Raw genomic sequence first — 17,639 nt, forward strand, 5'->3', positions numbered from 1 at the left:
AGAACATCCCTCTCCCTCATCGTAGTCCGTATCCTCAGTGAGGGATTCCACAGTGGAGTCCAAGTGCCTCCACTTACATGTCCTTTTCCATGGGCTCTCCTCTGTGGGATATTCAGGTGAAGAGTCAGAAGAGGAAGGGGCCACCTCTGATGGAAGAGTTTGGAGGTCTTCAGAGGCAGGTTGACAGTAGATGGAAATGGAAGATGGAAGGCCCAGATCAGATGCAATTACACTGGGAGAAGCAGAAGTCAAGGGGTCTGGAATTGTGTCTGCACAGACACCCTTTTCTAAAACTCAGAAAGCCAAAGGCCCTGGGGACACCCCTCCCCAACTCCCTCAGAACTGAAGCCACAGAGGAAGGAAGGAGAACCCCAGAGCCCCAGCTCTGATAGAACCGGACCCACACTGTTGAGGGTCGAAGCTCTAAGGGGGAAGGGAAAGATCCAACAAAACTGGAGCAGAACCTTGCCCCTTGGATCTGGCCATGACATCATGGCTCTGGGACTCACACTGATCACAGAATCTCTGAGCAGAGGTAGTCAAGGTCACAGTCAGCATCAGGGAAGCAAAGGTCCTCTGATCTGACCCCAAATCCCTCAGTAGACTGCTGTCTTGGGGGTCCGAAATTACTATGAGAAGAAGAAAAAGAAGTGGTAGGGACTCTCTTGGATCCATAAGGGGACGGAGCTGGAAGTACCCCCATCTGTATCTGAGCCTGAATAATGGACCTAACCATTTTGTCCATGTCATCGTATAGGCTCCTACAGGATCTGGAAGAAGCCACAGAGGAAGGTCTAGAATGTCTGGGTGTTGGTAAAATCTTGGTTAGCACAGTAGGAGGAACTAATCTTATGGCTCTCCTAGGTGAACGAATACTAGATCCAGGGAGCTGCAGATCTGAGAGAGAGGCTCAAAAGTAAGAGTCTAACTAGTGTGTATGACAAGGTAGTCAAAGCAGAAGCAGACTCATTCAGAGCTGTCGAAGTCTATTGGAACAGAGGAAGTCAACATAGATCTAGGTTCCAACATCCTCGGATCTGACTCTTTAGTGATGTTAGGAGGCTCAGAGGACGTCCTGGACTCTATCTGCACTTTTTTGCCTCAGACCAATGTAAACCCTTAGAGGGGGGTTGAGCCCCTGGAAAAGAAAGTTGAGTAGGCTGAAGCCCTTTTAAACTTAGTTTGTTCTCACGCTCCTGGATTGCCCGTGGATTGAAACCCTTACAGATTTTGCAAGGGGAATCCAAGTAAGCAGCCCCCAAACACATTTCTCATGTGTGTCTGAGTGCAGGATTTTTCTATCGCACTACATGCACCTCTTGAACACAGATGGCTTATCCATAACTTTTACATAAGCCAGAAAATGCCATAACGCAACCAATCCTAAAAGGGAAAGGCTATAAGATATAAAAATACAAAGACAGAAAATTTTTCTTTTTTTTTCTTTTTTTTTTGAAAGAAAGGGACAAGGCCCGACGGGATAGGAAGACAAGTAGACCTAGTGCCCTCTGTAGTTTAAAGTATTCTTTCTTTGCATTAAACTCCTCCCACTAAATAGGAAAGGAAGGAGTTTAATATAAAGAAAGAATATTTTACAATAAAGAGAGAAAAGAAAAGCAAAACTCACTTAAGTTAGAAGTGTTGAGCACTGCAGAATGCTTCGGTACGCACTGGTGGCAAACCAGATCTGAGGAGGTACAGCTAGGTGCATTGTGAAGAAGGGAGAATCTTGAGCCTGGAAGCTAAAATCTGCTGAAGGTGGCAAAGTCAGATCCGAGGATCAGATCTGTAACTCATCAGTGAAGCAGAATGAGAGGGACATTTATCAGATTGTAGGAATGTCAAGACTACATAACGCCTGTACAACGTCTAGTCTAAGGAAGCAAGACCAAAACATGCAAGTGAAGCAGCAACTGCCCTAGACAAGGATGTTGGCTTGTTAAGTAGGGCTACACCTTTTATGGAATAAACAGAAGGCACTACTTAACCACGAACCTATATGCAATCAGAAACTCATATGGATAAAGTTATCTCAAATTGTTTTTGCCCAATTTCACTCTAGAAAAGGACACAAAATTGGTACGAGTTCCCGATATTTGTGGTGGTATCCAAATAAAATCTCAATTGGTGAGGGAGATCTAGACAATGTAACATATGTTCATCCTCGTTAATGAAATTTGAAAAAAAAAATGGCAACTGAATTGACTGGTTCAAGTCAGACTTAAGAGTACACCCTTAGGCAAAAAAGAAGGATTCATCCAGCTTTCTCTTTTTGATAACTCAGGGTAAGTTGCAGGATAAAACTTGAAGTTCTAAAATGTTTCTGACTGAAGTTATTACAATCAGGAGGAGTACTTTATATGAGCAATCTTTTAACTCTACAGTAGCAGCCAGTAGGAAAGGAGCCTTGGCCAATGCCCGAAGAAACATGTCAAGAAGGAATCGGAGCCCTTAGTAGAAAGAAACAGCAGTAAGAAACTGAGATGCCTCATAAAATCCTCCAAAGCTAGTTACGAAAATAAAATTGCCAAAGATTCCAAAGACAACCACAAAGCATTCTATAACTATGTCAAGAATTTAAATGGCAATGCTCAGATCTGCTCTGAGCTAAAACCGAATGGCATTAAATATACTGATCCAAAGGATATTGCCAATATCCTGGCAGATCGATTCAGTGTCAACTTCACCCCCCTCTCACCCCCTAAATGGCCCATCTCAATACCGGAAGATTGCCAAATTCCAGTAATAACGGCCACACAGGTACAAAACGCACTCTCTAAACCCAAGAATACAGCATCCATGGGACCAGATGACATCTCGGGCTGTGTACTACATGAACTACAATATGAACTGGCCCCTCACCTAAGTGTCATGTTTAATCATAGCCTCACCTCAGGTTTCGTGCCCACTGAGTGGCGCAGAGCTACAGTTATCCCAATCCACAAGGGGATCCACCTTGGATCCCGGAAACTACCGTCCCATCAGTCTGACAAGCCTTATCTGCAAGGCCATGGAGCGTATTATCATGGAACTTATAAACAAAGACATTGGCAACCTTCAAACACTGGACCCCACCCAGTTTGGGTTTGTGAAGGGCCGATCTTGTCTCCTGAACCTGATTGACTTCTTTGAATCAGTCTCCAGAGCCATGGACAAGGGTAAGGTGGTCCACACAGCCTATCTAGACCTTGCCAAGGCCTTTGACACCATCCCCCACTCTGGAATCATAGATAAACTTACTAAGTTGGGCATTAATCCATATGTCACCCAATGGGTTGCTAAATGGCTTACTGATAGAACCCACACTGTAAAAGTAGCCAACTCCAAATCCAGCTCCAGACAAGTGACAAGTGGAGTACCTCAGCGTTCAGTCCTGGGGCCGCTCTTGTTTGGCATCTACTTCTCTGAAGTACAGGTCAACACTAAGGGACTCTGGCTAACAAAGTTTGCAGATGACTGCAAACTGGGAGCCATTATTGAATCCCCAAATGATGTGGATACTCTACAAAAGGGCCTTACAGAAACAGATGCTTGATGCCAGAGCCATGGGCTCAAGCTCAATGCCAAGAAATGTATTATCCCCTTTGGGAAAAAACATGTATCCATGAATTACCATATAGGTGGCAGTACACTAAACACAGAAAGTGTGATAAGAGACTTAGGGACACAGGTGGACAGTGGTCTCACCTTCGATAACCACATCGCCACAACAGTCAGGAAATCCTTCTATGTGGCACACCTCATCACGAAGGGCTTTTCATCCAGAAAGAAGGAGGTCATTGTCCCACTGTACTCATCCCTCATTAGACCCATTATAGAATACAACGCCCCATTTGGTATGTACCTCTCAAGACATCTGCAACAACTAGAAAGGCCTCAGAAATACCTCACTAAAAGAATCACAGGCCTAAAGCAGATGCCCTACGCTGACCGCTTTAAAAAACTCCAGCTATACTCTGTCGCATATCGTCTACTCAGAGGCGATCTCTGCTTAACATACAAGGCCATGTCAAACCCAGAGCTGTTGGACATGCTACACTTAAAGAAATCCCAATCCCTCAGAACTACACGCTCCAGGGATCTAAACCTTGTCATCACAATAAACAAAACATGCTGGAGGGATAGATTCCTGACCCAGAGACTCCCCAGACTTTGGAATAGATTGTCCATACATGTCAAGTAGAGTGCCTCTTTGAACCTCTTCAAGAGGAACCTTGACAATTGGATGGGAGAAAGGAAATTCACCCCAGGGATCATGTCAGTCGCCCTGCTAGACAGGGGTCCAGGAAAGTAAATAATGTGGGAAGAAACAGCCAGGGAATTGTTATGGCTAGGCTTGTATAGGCCCCTAGGGCTGATAGCCTAGTACCAACCTATGAACCTATGAAAGATTCCTTTCAAAAAGGCTTTGGATAATCTTAAGAAATTGACTGACAGATGGTCTTGATCCACACAGAAATTCAAAATGGTCATCAGGTGAACTTTGATAGTAGAGTAGGTTGCTCCAAATTGAAAAAAAACCAACTAGGAAATCTAATAGTGTGTGTCCTAAAAGGGCAGAAAGAGTCCAAGACCTTAGAAATGGCCTGAATAGAAAATCATCTCCAACTTAGTACTATAATCCATTCTAGTAGAGGGTTTTGAGAAGAAAGGATATGCACAACTCTATTCGAAAGCTTGGATCTATGACTATCACTGGCACTGGAAAAAACAAGTGATCAATCTGAGGGATTTCAGATTCAAGTAAGGCTGGCCTGAAGAATGGTATATCTCTCACCATAAACCTTTCTCTACCTCTGAGCCTAAACCTAACCTGACATAACAGTAAAAGCAATCACCTGTACAACCCTCTTCTACCTCTACCACCTCTGCTCTCTTTCACTTCTCTTTCCCCCTTTCCCAGTTGCCTTTTCCTCCATATGCTTCAAATACCTTCTAACCTGGGAACATACTCCTGTTCCTCAGCTGGGAACTTCTAACCTTCTAACTTCTTTAGCTAAAAATATAATCTGCAACAACTTATTCCTGTTCTTTAGCTTAAAATTAAACTCTGCACCCTCAACTTCTTCTCAATTCCCTGTTCCTACTCTATATCATACCTTCATAAATACTTGACACCATGAAACCATATAACTTGTGTTGTTCTCTGACTCGATCATTTTTGATTTGTGTTTCTCTTTACTTTGACTGTAACTTTGAACACACGGTGTAACACAATTTTATTTAATTTTATTTATTTATTTAAATTTGTTGACCGGGAGTGCCGACTAGATGTGGGTCCATTTTCAGAGGAGGCCCGGGGAGAAAAGCTCCACAGTAAAATAAACAGACAGTAGTTACATTGGATTACATAGCGATTAACAATTTAACATAGAAATTACTTACAACATATTTACAGATGAAGAACATAGTACATCAGTAGACAACTAGAATCTTTATCTGTGAAGTACATAACAGGCATTAACAAATGTAACAATGAGAAGTTCCTGCTGTATAATAAGTACTACGCTTATGAGCATCTGAGCTTGCTATCATCAAGGTAGTTAGTGGAGGTGAAAGAATGGTAGTAGTTGGATGGGGTGGATGATATTAGAGTGGGAGTTGCAAGGGCACAGCCAGCATGTTTTTAGGTGCGCTTTTTAATTGTACTCTTCATTTAATTTGGATTTTTATGGGAACAACTGTGTATAACTGCATATATATTTTTACCTCACAATTTTGATTTTTATGTGAATAACTGTGTATAATCACTACGTAATGTGGATTTTTATGTGAATAACTATGTATAATCACTATGTAATGTGGAGCTTTTCTCCCCAGGCCTTCACTGAAAATGGGCTCCCTGAGCCCAGTGGACCTCCCCAGTCATCAAACTGAAATAAATAAATAAATCTGGAACAGGGTCCAGAACCCAAGGAGGTGCAATAAGTGAGGCCACAGGAAGTGAAACCAGACTTGCCTCGACCAGAAGGGGGCTATGAGGATTACAGTCACTCTACAGCAGGCTGTTTTCGGCAAAAACGTTATCATGGGCATTGGAGGGTAAGCAGAAGGGAGACCCAGGGCCAAACATACAGTAAAGCATCCCTCAAGGAATGTCCTTTGGGAGGAGATCAAGACAAAAAAGCTGCAGCATCTGGTGTTGAAGGGGTCACATAAATTACAGCAAAGTTGGCTACAGCATCTAAAAATCTGTGTGGCCACTAATGGATTGAGGAACCACTTGTGATGTACTAGAAGGCTCCTGCTCTCATCACAAAACATTGATGTGCAGATGGACTTCTCACTGGGTCCAAGTACCTTGGGTCCTCTCTTTGTAATGTCCCCTACCCCAGGACAGAAGCGTTCGTAGTTACTGTGGTTGCAGGCTGAGGAAGAACAAATGGATGTCCTACAGAGAAATATGACATCAGACACCAAGAGATGTGACGATGACAAATATTAGCGAGTCAAACATGAAAATTCATTAAGCAAGTTGTAACAGATCACTTGATGGGAAGAGTCCATTGAAGAAGCCTTATGAAGAACCTTACAGAGACAAGAGACTGCACCAGCCAACAGACAGAGAAGAGAAAGAACCAGAGAAGCTGTCGGCCTCTGAAGTAACAAAACCAGACTGGCTTGAAGTCAGAGGAATAGCAATCTTAGGGCAGGAAGTCTGGCAATCTGCTTAGTAGAGCCCAAATGACATCCAATAAACTCAACAGCCTGACCAGGTTCCAGACTGATTTGTCACAACTGACTGCAAGGCCCAAAGACAAGAACAGATGAACCAGAAGGTCCCTAGCCTGAATCAAAGATGCCCTTGAAGTCACTGTGAGAAGCCAGTCCATCCAGGTAAAGGACTGAAAATTCCTGCAATATGAGCAAAGCTGCTACCACTGCCATGCAAGTACCCATGAAGCTGCAGTGAGGCCAAAGGACACTGCTCGAAAATTGGTAATGACTGGCTCTAAGCATGAAGCACAGGAACCTCCCAGAATAATTCACTCTCTTTATGTGATAGTAGGCATCTGTGAGGTCCACAAAACACCTCATATCATTTTTCCTCAGTAGAGGTGAAATAGACTGCACAGTCACCATCCAAAACTTAGTCTAGTTTACAAAAATATTTAATTTACTTGGGCCCAAAATTAGCCTGAAGTCCTTGGTTTTCTTTGGCAAGAAATAAAAAACAAACAAAAAAAATATTTGAAAGGGTCCGGGATATTCTGGTCTGGTAGAACCTCTTCGATGACTTATTTTATGAGCAGCTTCCAGATCTCTGCTTCTGGCTCTCTTCGTTGGTGGGGCAGTACATCTGGAAGCCATTTTGTCTCATACTTGGGAGTCAACTAAAAGGAAATGGTGCAGCCTCTAGAAAGGACGCTCAATACTTAGATATCTGATGCAACAGCCTACCAAGTTTGGAGGTGCACTACCACTCTCCCCATGACTGCTTCCAGAGCACAGCAGTTTGGTAGGTTTTCAGGAATGTTGGAAGGGTTTACCGGAGAAGGGTTCTCTCACTCCCTGATTCTAAAGACCACCCCTGCCCCTTGGCAGCATCAATTAAAGATGCCCCCTGTTCTTTGGGGAGGCATCATCACACCAAGAGCGTATTGGGAAACCAGCTTTGCAGAATGGCCACCTCCCCCTTTGGTTACTAAAGAAAGATGTCTGCAGGGTGGAAAAGTGTACTCCCACTGCTTAAGTCATGCCATATTGTTCGCTTCTAGTCAGTGTGTTCTTAAAAAGCCTATCTATGTAGACAGAGGACTGCAATGTCCGAGCCTACCACACATGCCGTACCATCCAGTGCATTTGAGACAAAATGCATGGAAATATTAAAGATAACATGGAGGCCAGCCGAGGGTCCAGACTCCAGCAAAGATTGCGATGCCACCAACTTATAAACTTGAGTGATTAAGTTTCTCTGAAGCTTAGTCAAATGTGCTACACAATTCATCACACAGGGCAAAGGTGGCTGAAGCATATGTGAGCTTTCCAAATCAAGTCCACTGCCAATGACTCCCTATTTGGGGAATGAACTGATGCACTTCTCATGGCTGCAGTGACCACGATGGCATCAACCTGGGGACCCATGTTCCAAAAGGACTTCTTAGGTGGAACCAGAATCTTGCCAGGTTTGCTCCACCACATCATGTTCTCTCAGTGCCCTGCCAGTCAAGTTCAACAAGCACTTCTGGAGGTAGTACCACCCAACATGTGGATGGGTCTGCACTGAAGGCTTTGAGAAAACTGGACTCCTCAGAGGAAGAAGCTTTAGCTGTCCAACACCTGTCCCCTTCCAGTTATCTCATCAATTCCAAGAGATCACTGACAGGGCAGATTACAGGGGGATTTCATGGGACTCTTCCCTCTCAAAGTCAGAGTCCTTCATTAGGGATTTCTCAGAGAAATCCAAGTTCTTCCTCTTCAACTAACTGTTACGTACCTCCTTGGAGAGAATCAGGGATGGATGGCAAAGCAGCAGTCTCTCAAATCTTAGGCTGCTCAAGACTTTTGGGCATGGGGTGCCCTTCGGCAATTTCATGAGACACCAAAGCCCCAGGGGACAAGATAATCTGGATGGGTCCGACACCACATGCGAAGATCTCATCTTTAACAGACACAATCTGCTCCACTATGTCAAATGCAGATGCCAAATTACTAAGGAAAAGGACCCCTCCGAATATGCACAAATCTAGGAGAAAACCCCATCCCCAGCTGCAGACTAGCCTGGTCTGATTCAGAGACAAATACCAAGCTGTCCAGGGCAGATGCACCCAAGGATCAAGGACAGCTCTGGCAACCTCGGAATTAACCCTTAACCCCTGATCGCCAGCTCTGACTCTATGGCTTTGGACAACTCTGACTGTGACACAGTCCAATACATCCAGGTGGAAGTCAGTGCCAAAGTCAGCAAAACTGTTGGCAAAAACACAGGAGCAGTACTGGTGGGCATCTGATCCAAGGTTACCGGTGCCAAAGTCTGGACTGCAGAAGGAACCACGAGTGACAGGGCAGCAGGAGCAATTCTCTCTACCCTCAGATCTGAGGGGAAAAGAATGACCCCAGTGTGTCTGGGCCTTCAGAAAGGTAGTAATTAACCTGTCCAAATCAGATACCTTAATACTCCTACTAGACCTTAATACTCCTACTAGACCTTAATACTCCTACTAGACCTTAATACTCCTATTAGACCTTAATACTCCTATTAGACCTTAATACTCCTATTAGACCTTGCCAACAGAAAAGAAAACACTGAAGGCAGAATTCGTGCACTTGCTCACTAGGCTATCATTTGGATCCTAAATGGGAAGGATCGGACTAGAGGAGAAGGGGGTACCGAGGAGAACTCGGAATCTGGAGTGATGGCCAAAATGAGCAAGTGGAACCAAACTGACTCTGGTGATGCAGATAGGAAGGGACTTGAAATGTCTAGGTCTGGAGAACTAGATGGTTCCCATTCCGGAGCTGGAAAATGTGGTAATTTGTCCAGTATGGCAGCAGCACCAGATCCACAACCTGAGCTGAGGAGGGTGAGGGCATTGGGGCCTTTGGCTTATCAACAGAAGATGATGAATCAATAAACTATATCTTGGCCTCCTTTTCTTACACTTTTTCTTTATCTCTTTCTTGTCCTTTTTTTAATCTTTGTCTCCTCCTCTCCACTGGTTTCTTTAATGGAAAAGGCAAAAATGGGGGAGCAACTGTATAAGAGCTGGAAAGCATCCTTTTCATTATCAGCTTAGCTGTACAGTCAGCCAAGGTTGTGGCCTTAAATTAAATTAAGGCCCGGCAATCAATCTAGGTGGGCCACATCCAGACAATATACACGGGGGTGGCAGTTTATGGCCATCCCAAACACTTTCAGAAGCCCAAAATCTCGGCCATCAATTGCAAACACAGCAAAAGAGTGAATAAAAAAGGAACATAAATATCTAAAGATTATGCAGAATTCAAAATTTTACCACCACTAGCAAAGGCCTGTAATAATACATAGTAAAACAGCTTAAGGACAAACCACTTGCTTAAAGCAAGGAAAGGTAGGAGGAACAAAGTCTAAATGTTTAACAAAAATGGTGGGTGGGAGCAGAGCTCACGCACTAACAATAACAGCACAGCTAATAAAATAAAAACTATAACTATTACCAAATTAGAAGTTATGTACCTACCATAACGTTCAATGTTAGTTGTCTTCTTCTCGCCTTCTTTCTTGCTGGATGGGTTCGGAGCCGAACCTCGGCTCCGACTCGGCCACTCTAAAAGCTCGAGAGCTAGTTTCACCGGCTCAAGGCTCCCCTATATCCCACAATGCTAGGCGGTAACTTCCTCAGATCTCGTTTGAAAGCTAATACCAGCAATAAATTTCCATAAGGAACAAATAAACTCTTCTAGGTCTGTCCTGGCTAGGGGGAAGGAGGGTGGGACGCAAGAAAGAAGGCGAGAAGAAGACAACTAACATGGAACGTTATGGTAGGTACATAACTTCTAAATGTTAAGTTGTCAATCTCGCCTTCATTCTTGCTGGATGGGACCGCATCCCTAGCACCTTGTCCCGGGTGGCCTATCGGAACAGACTCTTGAGTACAGTGGAACCAAAGTTGGCCCGGTCTCTAGAGGCCAGATCCAACTTATAATGAGAAATGAAGGTATGGGGAGAAGCCCAAGTAGCTGCAGAACAAATCGAATCAATAGGCAGCCTATCTTGGAAAGCTACCGAGGTGGCTAAAGCTCTAGTTGAATGAGCCCTGGGTTTGGATGGAAACCGTTGATGCCTTATCTCATACACTAGGGTAATCAACGAAGTGAGCCATCTAGAGAGAGAGAGACTTTAGAAACTGGAAGGCCCATTCTACCTTCTGCATAACAAACAGTTGGTCAGATTTCCTGAATTGTTTGGTCCTGTCTAGATAGTACCTAAGCTGGCGATGAATATCTGAACTGTGCAACTTTTGTTCTGACCTATTAGAATAATGTGGAAAGAACACAGGAAGCTCAATGGTTTGATTCAAATTTGCCAATGAAGCTACTTTGGGCAAAAAAGACGGGTTAGTACGCAAGGAAACCCTGTCTTTGTGAAAAACTAGATAAGGGGGTCGACTACACAGAGCATGGAGTTCAGAGACTCTTCTAGCTGAGGTGATAGCTACTAAAAAGTGTCTTCCAGGAAAGTAATTTTATAGAACATGAAGCCGCAGGTTCAAAGGGGGGAAGAATTAAGGACGCCAGAACCAAGTTAAGATCCCACTGAGGAGGAGGATCTTTGATGGGTGGTTTGAGAAGAAAGACTCCCTTTAAGAAGGCCTTGCAGAGTTTGTGAGACATGACAGAGGACTCAGACTCCAACATGAAAGTTCGAAATTGCAGCCAATTGAACTCTAATGGTAGAAGGGGACGAACCTGCATGGAAAAGTTCGGCTAGAAAGTCTAGAACTGTTTGAATAGAAGCAGTGAAAGGATCTATGTTCTTTGACTGCGCCCAAAAGGAAAAGCGTTTCCACTTGCTATGATAAATCTTCCGAGTGGAAGATTTATGAGAGGCAATCAAGATATCTCTCACTGAGTGAGATATCAAAGGAAGCCTGGCTAAGGTCGGAATTGGAGGAACCAAGCTGTGAGGTTCAGAGAGGGAAGGGAGTGGTGCAACTGACCCGACTGATGGGTCAAAAGGTCTGGAACTGGGTCCAGATGCCAAGGTTGTTCCAACAGATAACGGTGAAGAAAGGGGAACCAAATTTGACGAGGCCAGTAAGGAGCAATGAGGACCATAGAAGCTTCCTGAGCGATGGCTTTTTGTATCAGTTGGGATATCAGTGGGAAGGGGGGAAAGGCATAGAGAAGTCCCCGGGGCCAAACTTGTACTAGAGCGTCTCTGCTGGGATGGCCTGGTTGGGGAAAGAGGGTGAAAAAATCGTCGCACTTGCTGTTTTGGGGAGTAGCAAAAAGGTTGCAGCAAGGCCTGCCCCACTTTCGAAAAACTTTCTCCAACACCGAGTTGTTCAGAGACCACTCGTGAGGCATGAGAATAGCTCTGCTCAATTTGTCCGCAATCACATTGGACTTCCCGGGAATGTGCGTTGCTAACACAAATCGCTGAGAAGAGATCGCCCATTGCCATAGTCTGAGTGCCTCTCGACATAGGGGATAAGACCTGGTTCCGCCTTGTTTGTTGGTGTACCACACTACAGACATGTCTGTTTGTATTGCAATAGTTCCTATGGGAAGAGAGTCTTGTAGGGCTTGCAATGCTAGGAGCACTGCTCTCATCTCTAGAACATTTATATGCAAGTGGCACTCGAATGGTTGCCACATGCCCTGGACTGTCCTGCCCTGGAAATGCCCCCCCCCACCCGATCAGGGAGGCGTCCATTGTCACTGTAGCAACCGGAGGGGGAGTTACAAAGGGTCTCCCTAAGAGGAGCTGAGGGGATGAGATCCACCAAGAGAGATGACTCTTGCACGATTGAGTTATCCGAATAGGGTGGGACATTGGAAGGCTTTGATAAGACCATTGTGTGAAGAGCATCCATTGTAAATTCCTCATGTGGAAGCGGGCTAATGGTAGGAGAGGGATGGCCGCAGCCATAATTCCCAAGACTTTCAGGATCTGTCTGGCCTTGACTTTGTTGCTCTGTAAAAGAAGAAAGACCTGTTTGTGAATGTCTGCTATCCTCTGCTCTTTGAGTCTGGCTGACATCTTGACGATGTCTAGATTTGCGCCTATGAAAGTAATAACACGACAAGGCAGACTTTTCGTAGTTTACTGAGATGCCTAGTGCCTGACATGTGCGGAAGGTGTAGTCTCTGGCGAAGAGTAGGAGATGCCTGGTGGGGGCTGTAAGGAGCCAGTTGTCTAAATAAGGAAACACCTGGAATCCTTGACATCTCAGATGAGAAGCTACCACTGCCATACATTTGGTGAACACTCGGGGGGCTGTAGTGAGACCAAAGGGCAGGGCTCTGAATTGAAAATGACTGGTTCCCAGCCTGAAGCGGAGAAATCTCCTGGAGCGTCGATTCATTTTGATGTGATAATACGCATCCTGGAGATCTATAGAGCACATTCAGCTGTCCCGTTCTAAAAGGGGAAGAATGGACTGCAGTGTGACCATCCGGAACTTTGTTTTCTTGACAAACTTGTTCAAGTTGCTGAGATCGAAAATGGGTCTCCAGTCCCGTTTTCTTTGGAACCAAAAAGAATTTGGAGTAGGTTCCGGATCCTACCTGGTCTGCTGGCACTGGTTGAATGGCTCTTTTTGCGAGCAGCTTTGAAATTTCTAATGCTGCTTGTTCCCTTTGACTGGGTGGAACGTCTGGAAGGGATTTGTTGGACAGCTTCGGAACGAAAAGAAAAGGAATTCTATAGCCTTCGGAAATGATAGACTGTACCCACTTGTTTTGAGTTAGGGATAGCCAGGCTTTTGGGTACAGTGACAACCTTCCCCCGACTGCCTCCGAAGGTGGACAGTCGGGCAACATCTCAGGGATGCTGAAAGGGCTTGTCAGAAAAGGATTCTCGACTGCCCTGATTCTGCGGGCCCCCTCTGCCTCTGGGGCGGCGTCTACCATTGTTGTTCCCCCCTCTGCCTCTAGAGGGGAATCGACTCTGTGTGTCAGGCAAGTCTCCTTGAGATTGTTTCCGGAACCACATGTTTTCCCCCCTTTTGACCTTTGGGGTAAGGTCTAGAAGGAGTAGAAAAACGGACTCCGACGGCAGAAAGAGTTTTGCCATCAGTCTCGCACCTAGTCAAGGTTTCCTTCACTTGAGGACCAAAGAGGGATGATCCATCAAAGGGGGAATTAGTGAAGGACGCCTTAAAAGGGTCCGCAAAATTACAAAGCCGCATCCAGGCGTGCCTACGCAAGGCTACACCTGTACCTGCTGCTCTACTTGCTCCATCAGCCGCATATGACAGGAGGCACATGGAGGAGTTGGTGACAGAATTAAGGGTAGCCAGCTGAGAGTTCATCCTATCCTGAAAACCCGCAGCTGTTGGGTCCTTCAGCATTTCACTCGCTTCCTTGAGTAAATCCCTCTGAAGTCGAGTAAAATGGCACAGGTAATTCAGCGATTTCATTGTAAAGGTCGCTGACGAGAACATCCGCTTCCCATACCTGTCCATCGACCTAGACTCCTTGTTAGGAGGATGAACAGGTACCGAAGGATCAGCTAGCTCCTTCTTGGTAGCTGCAGCCACCACCATAGCATCAACAGAGATGCCCTTGGTCAGAAATTCTTTGTCTTTGGGGGCCGTGATGAACTTAGAGGGTCTCCTGGGGTGAGTTCCACTGAGTCAGGAGCCGCTCAAGCCTTCTTTGCCACCACTTGCATAAGGGGGTCAAAGGGAGGGGACACCCAGGAGGTGGAAGGGCGAGAGCCAAATGCCTCAAGATACACTGATTCATCCTCTGAAGGGTTGAGGGCTGGCCAATTCCCCCTCTGTTTTAAGATTTCAAGAATGTCTGCAAAGGAGACATCTTCAGAGGGGAACGAGGGAACCTTCAGAATCCTCTAAATCAGTGTCAGAGGTGACAGACTCAGGTGAGTCAATGTGCTTCCTCTTACACTGCCTCTTCCTAGGGGGCTCTCCTACAGGATCAGGAGAGGCCTCGGAAGAGGAGGAGATACCCACAGGGGAAACTTGAAGAGCTGGCTCTCTACGGTCGGGGACAAGAGAGTGAGTAGAAATCACCTGAGGCACCATAGAGGGAAGGGCAGACGGAGCCGACTGTGGATTAGAACCAGGTTCCAACACGCTCCTCATGACCTCAAAGGCACCCCTGTCAGGCAGAGCCGGAAGTCTCCGTTCCGAAAAACTGAAAACCTCCCCCGGCACCAACAGTGATGGCTCCGAGGCCGATGTCGGAGCCGAACTCACCAGCGCCGAAGCACCAAGAGGGAGAGCGGGGTCGGACAAGGGTCCGATGCCACTCGCCCCCTCGGAGCCGACGAGGGAAGTCCGGCGCCGAGATTCTTCCAAGGAAGAAATCGAAGCAGACGACGGAACCGAAGACAAGGGTATCGGTTCCGACGCCACCACAGTCTCGGGTCCGAACCGCCCCGGCTCCGAACTCAAAAGAGTCAGAGGAGGAATATTTTGAGTGGTGGGGATAGTCTTCGACTGTTGAGTCGGACTTTGAAGCATTTGGGCTAATGCCTCAGACTTAAGAAGTCGACTCGCTACTCTTTGAAGGTCATGGTCCGATAACCTGGAAGACCTAGAAGAGTGGGATCTATGGCTCCATTCAGACAGCAAAGGTGATGCTGGAGCCGAATGAACGGAGCCAATAGATGGGGAACGGGACCTCTTCTTAGTTGTCGGCTCCGACAACTTTATCGGAGCTGACACAGCTATGTCTTCCTCGGCTCCGGCCGGAGCCAAGGACAGCGTAGGTACCTGCATTCGAAATTCATCGGCTCCGGCCGGAGCCGATGTTCGAATGGACTTAGAGCCTCCAGAAGTCAGCTCAGATGCTGGAGCCGAAGGTCTGGAGGACTTAGAGGGTCTCCCCGAAGACTGAGTGGAGGGACCCTCAGGCTTTAATAGGCCTCTAAGAATTAATTTATTTTTTCGCTCCTGCAGGACTCTAGGGCTAAAACCATGGCAAACAGCACATGAGTCCTGCAGGTGCAAAGGTCCCAGGCAGTAAACACAAGAAGTGTGACCGTCTGTCAGAGACATCTTCTGACAGCACGAGTCACACTTCTTGAAGCCTGAGACCTTTGATTCTTTGGATATGTCCAAAGAGAAGAAAGTGTAATCACAAACACACACACACACACACACACACACACACACACACACACACACACACACACACCGATTACACTTTGAAAATAATAAACTTTAAAATAGCTAGAAAGTTTAAACTAAAAAATTTCCCTACAAAAACACAGACACACCAACTAGCAAGGGAGGGAGAAGGCGGCCTAAAGCCCAAGGGAAAGGTTAGATAATCTAAGATAGGAAGGCTAATGAAAAAATTAACTAAAGGGATAAAAGTATCTAAACTATGTAAAGTTATAAAAGGGAGCTACTTAAAAGGGGTTTTCTGACTGACTAAACTTGTCAAAATTTAAACTAACCTGAGCCGGTTGAAAAAAGCACCTCGATCGCATAGCGGCAAACGAGATCTGAGGAAGTTACCGCCTAGCATTGTGGGATATAGGGGAGCCTCGAGCCGGTGAAACTAGCTCTCGAGCTTTTAGAGTGGCCGAGTCGGAGCCGAGGTACGGCTCCGAACCCATCCAGCAAGAATGAAGGCGAGATTGACAACTTAACATCATTAATTAACTATTAACTCCTTGTATTAAGGAATGAAATCGGAGGGAAACACTAATGAGCTATGAAAGAAAATAAGCAACTACCACTCATCTTGAACAGATCTGACGTTGAAGAGTGACAAACAAGATGTCAGGGGATTCAGATTTGTAAAGTATTTTTAGAACGGGAGGTGGAATTTTGCAGTAGAAGAATCTGAATCTTTGTCTGCTCAGCAGTTCACAACAGGACACACACCACGCACATACCTACGTGCAATTTCTACAGGACTGTCAATTCACTTAATGGCATGCCACATTGATGTGGGAAGAAATTGAGGCAACCAACAAAAACTCACACAGACAGTAAAAGACATCAGCAATTGACACAGAAGGCACCTCAGTTAGGAGGTGAAACAGACCATAAATATAACAGGCCTTAAAATTGATTAGATTCTCTATCTATATCCAAAAATGTCTTTCAGACTACCTACCATGTTAACAAAAGATACTTATCATAAGATTCTGCAATCAAATGTGTTTTGAAGTGAACATATTTCCTTATATTCTACTCTACTCACATCTATATAATCTTTTATGTATCAAATAGCTTACTTTTGTATTGTACTTGCACCTGTGAAATTTTGTTTTGTTTTTATATATATAATATTGTACTTTACTTTCGAGGAGCTTTTCTCCCCAGGCCTCTGCTGAAAATCGACATGTATCCAGCTGGACTAGCCCGGTCAACAAATGTAAAATAAAAAATAAAAAATAATAAAATAAAGCAGCGTGTATCAGCAACAATAACTGCTGCACCACTGTCCGAGCTAAACTCGGGACAACATAATCCAAACCATTTACATTAAACTGTACCTCTTTCACCAAGATGAAGAGCCTGCTCCAAACTTGGAACATCATAATGCAAACCATTTACATTAAACTGTACCTCTTTCACCAAGATGAAGAGCCTGCTCCAAACTTGGAACATCATAATGCAAACCATTTACATTAAACTGTACCTCTTTCACCAAGATGAAGAGCCTGCTCCAAACTTGGAACAACATAATCCAGACCATTTATATTAAACTGTACCTCTTTCACCAAGATGAAGAGCCTGCTCCAAACTTGGGACAACATAATGCAAACCATTTACATTAAACTGTACCTCTTTCACCAAGATGAAGAGCCTGCTCCAAACTTGGAACATCATAATGCAAACCATTTACATTAAACTGTACCTCTTTCACCAAGATGAAGAGAGCCTGCTCCAAACTTGGAACATCATAATCCAAACCATTTACATTAAACTGTACCTCTTTCACCAAGATGAAGAGCCTGCTCCAAACTTGGAACATCATAATGCAAACCATTTACATTAAACTGTACC

The 17,639-nt window shown here is 45.1% G+C and overlaps 1 protein-coding gene across 1 annotated transcript in view; it reads right to left on the reverse strand.

The window, feature by feature from the left end:
• The window catches only part of LOC122815091 (RNA helicase Mov10l1-like), a 1,410,002-nt gene that overhangs the window by 385,034 nt on the left and 1,007,329 nt on the right, over positions 1-17,639 (reverse strand). The gene's annotated exons all lie outside the window — the stretch shown is intronic.

This window comes from Protopterus annectens, chromosome 11.part0, assembly GCF_019279795.1.
Source record: "Protopterus annectens isolate FY-2018-M chromosome 11.part0, PAN1.0, whole genome shotgun sequence".
Taxonomy (NCBI): Eukaryota; Metazoa; Chordata; order Ceratodontiformes; family Protopteridae; genus Protopterus; species Protopterus annectens.